The following is a 4,462-nucleotide window of genomic DNA, read 5'->3' as shown; positions in this document are numbered from 1 at the left end:
TATTACAAAGCAAAAAAACTAACAAAACTATAATTTTGATAATTCGTTAATAACATCAAAATATGCATTATCAAGCAATTCGGTGTCTGTTTTTAAATTGATTCCATTTTTTTGCTCTTTAATGTGAATCATCTCTGAAATTAGTCTCTTATGAAAATTATTTTCTATGTCTAATATTTTGACTTTATTCCAATTAAATGTGTGTTGTAAGTTTAAAATGTGTTCAGAGACAACCGAATGTCTCGAGGAGTCAAGTTTGATGTTATTCATATGTTCCTTAAGTCTAGTGTGCAACTGTCTTTTCGTTTGTCCTACATATGAAGCGTCGCAATTATTACAGTTAATTTTATATATTACATTGCTGTTAGACCGATGGTTATTTTTATCTTTTTGTGTTTTTATGATCTTGTCAAGTTTATTGAGACAACGGTAACCCACAGCAAATTCTGATTTCTTAATAGACGATGCCACTAGTTCAGATATGTTATTAATATATGGAATTACAAAGTAATTTTTATTATTGCTTTTTGTATTTATTTTATTATTGATGATAGTTTTAATTCTGCGGTTAATAGTCTCGAATATCAGATGTAAGGGATATCCATTGCTCAACAAAATGTTTATAACTATTTCTATATTCTTTTTGTGGAATTGAGAATGTGACAAGAGCATTGCTCTATCAATTAGATTGTACATAGTCCCTACTTTATGACATGTAGGATGATTCGAGAAGAATGATAGCAGTCTCTCTGAGAATGTCTCCTTTCTATACCAATTTATATAAATGGAATTATTGATTATCTTTATTGATAAATCTAAAAAGCTTATGCTCCTGTCAATAATAATGCCCCTCATATTTTATTGTAAACTGTAATCTTTTATGGTAATCGTTAAATTTATTTAATATTGTTGTGACTTGGTTCTCGGGCGCGGTTAGTATTATGTCATCGACATATCGATGGTAAAATAATATATTCGTATCAAGTGTATTTAATATTGATTCCTCCAGATCTTGCATTACTAAATCGGCAATTATTGGTGATAATGGGGATCCCATGGGGGTCCCAAACGTTTGTTTATATATCTTGTCATTAAAAGTAAAATATGTAGAGGTTAAAATAAATTTAATCGTCGAAATAAATTCGTTCTTGGGAATAGATGTGTGTGTTTTAATGTGATTCCATCTTTTGTTAATGCTGTCAAATGCAAGATCTAAAGGAATATTTGTGAACAACGATATTACATCCAAAGAAACTACAACGTCCGACACTCTTATTATTATGCCAGATAGTATGCTGCACAATTCATAACTGTTGTTCACATGGCTCTTTGCACGAGGGATACTTGAAGATAATAATTTGTGAAAATAATATTTTGTGAAAAAAATTAGCTATGGAATATAAGGCTGTGTTGATCGAAGAAACAATGATTCTGAAAGGAGTATTTTCCTTATGGATTTTTGATAGGCCATATGCTTTTGGCAAGAGAGAATCACTATCTCATCAATGCCTTCTACTTTCTGGTAGTGCGAAATCATCTATAGAAAAATTTGTTTCTTGCACAGTAAGTGCGAAGAATCTGTGAAATACATTACCAGGATTAAAATTTGCTGAGCTGTAACTATACAATTCAAGTTAGAAAATTGACTGAGAAACATATGCTGAGAAATAAAGAGCATGCATTTTTAATATGACTCGAATTATAAATGTAGTCGAATTGAGGTTATGAGGTTAACGCATGTGCCAAAAGCGATTATGAGTAATTTTAAAATAGACAAATTCTCCGAGATTCTTATAGAATAATATTCTATCAGCACTATATACATATATACATCCTTCAGCATATATACATACCTTTCTTTAAGACGCTGTAGTACACGATTTGCCGAGAGAACTGTTATAGCCCCAAATTATAAGCTATACACAGTCAGATTATATTATACTTTAAGTAGGTTATTACACAGTTATAAGTAGGGCATAGGCCCGCGCGAAACGCCGACGCAGCGTCACACGCAATAAGGAGTTGCAGAAAGAACCGCGAAAACGAGGCTATTGCAACTAAGCACTGACTCGATATTGCCAAAATGCAAGCAAAGCATTCCATTAACCTCCTTCGCTTGCATCTGGGCTTTGACCACGCGTGACGATCCCATTAATTAATTATAAAAAAGACCCATCGATAATACTCGAGGGCCAGTCTGAAATCCAAATTGTACGTGTCGTCACGATATATCTCTGGTGAATTTATATTAAAGTGTTGTGAAAAGTAAAAGGTATTATTTCACTGGACGAGTCCCGAACTCCTCAGTTCTAATCCAGCTACGATCCCAACTACCCTGTGTCTCCCCACCAGAGGCACAAATAAAATTGGTGGCAGCGGTGGGATTGCCGGAGGACCATCCTGTGAAAAACCTGCATCAACACAAAAGTGCAAGGAAATAGGCACACCAGAAGCCAGAATAAAAATAAACGCAAGGCACCGGGTATATTCATACCGAACTACATTCACACCCTGACGAGCCCAGGTTCTATGTAGTGGTGTATGTATGTACACGTACACACACCATTGCATTCCTCACGCGGACGCACGGTAGAGAGACAAGGATCGATAATCACGTCATCCTTGTTCCTCTACCGTGCTGATCACGTGATCATGCTATACGCGAGATACGGCCTGAAAATGCTTTCTGGCCTTCCGTAGCAGAAGGCAGCAACGTAGCAAGACTAATAAGCACCCATTTTTTGTAAATTTTATATATACTTATGCACATATGTGCGTATATTATATATAAATATATATATATATATATATATATATATATATATATATCACTAAAAATTATATGTATGTTTTATAATTGTCTAATGATAAATAATAACAGTAAATTGAGAGTGAATTAGTATACAAAATATATGTTAGACACGGGTACTTATTAGACTTGACAATTTATTGCTTATACTTTTTTATCGATACTTTATGTATAGTCAGCGCGATAGAGAGACAAGAATAAGAGAACGAATATAAATTATCATTAGCTTGTAGCAATCATAGATAATATTTTCAATATAAAAATTTTTAAGTTTATATATCGCCTTTAAAAAATATATTTCTATGATTTTTGTATATTCCAATATATTATAAAAAAAATTGATATTGATATATTTGAACTCAAGTTTTCTACGAGATTGAATATTCTTGCATTGAGCCATCATAACTTTACTCGTAAGTTCTTTCACGTTATAATAGTATTTATGTATATAGCAGAGAGAGAGAGAGAGAGAGAGAGAGAGAGAGAGAGAGAGAGAGAGGGAGGGGGGAGAGGGGGGAGAGAGGGAGGGGGGAGAGGGGGGAGAGGGGGGAGAGGGGGGGAGGGGGAGAGGGGAGAGAGGGGGGAGAGGGGAGAGAGGGGGGAGAGGGGGAGAGAGGGGGGAGAGGGGGGAGAGGGGGGAGAGGGGGGAGAGGGGGAGAGGGGGAGAGGGGGAGAGGGGAGAGAGGGGGAGAGGGGGAGAGAGGGGGAGAGAGGGGGAGAGAGGGGGAGAGAGAGAGAGAGAGAGATTATACAATATAACATCAACAATCGAAAAAAAAAATCTAGAACGCTTGTCATATCTGTGTGTGTGTATATATATATATATATATAAACTTATATATTATATATTTTATAAATAAGTGAAATATTATGCAGACAATGTACAAGATGTTCAGTTTGTGCCATAAAGCTCAAGCTTCAATCAATAATTAATACTCCAATGAATATATAATCAACAATTATTTTTATATAATAATAAGTATTTGAATATATAAAAATATTTTTAAAAATTTGTTAAAGATTATTTTAAAAAGAATATTTAAAATATTTTTTTAATATTTAAAATATTCTTTTTCTCAATTAAAAAAAATATTTTTTAATATTTTTATATATATTCAAATATACTATATACTATAATATAAAAAAAATTGTTGATTATTATATTGGATTATTAATTGATTGAAGCTAGAGCTTTTAACATGGCAGTAGCGTTTTTTCTTTTTTTTTTTTTACGTGGGGGAAACCTTCAAAAGGCACCCCGGTTTTCCGGGGTAGTGTGAGATTCTTACTCACTAAAACCCCCACTGTGCATACGTTACCTGCTGCAATATAATGGCGTTGATTCAATGGTATCCACGCCTCTTCATTGAAAGTGATCCGCCCTTCAGACGTCTCCAAATCTATCTGCAACAACAAGCAACTCTATGGTGCATACATAGATTAATATCAATATAATTATAATAAAAGAAATTATTCATTATAAAATCTGCAAGGAAAACAATGTCAATTATATAATATTAAAATATCAATTACTTATAATAAAATCATAATTTTTTGCGCTTATCGGAAACACAACAATAGAAGCGCTACAACATATTGTTACATATTCTTATCCCGAAAATCGTTATATATAAATATTTAATACAAAATATT

This window comes from Prenolepis imparis, unplaced genomic scaffold (genome assembly GCF_030444845.1).
Source record: "Prenolepis imparis isolate NDT839.2.m4 unplaced genomic scaffold, iyPreImpa1.0 SCAF_2, whole genome shotgun sequence".
Taxonomy (NCBI): Eukaryota; Metazoa; Arthropoda; class Insecta; order Hymenoptera; family Formicidae; genus Prenolepis; species Prenolepis imparis.
This window is presented reverse-complemented; position numbering follows the sequence as displayed.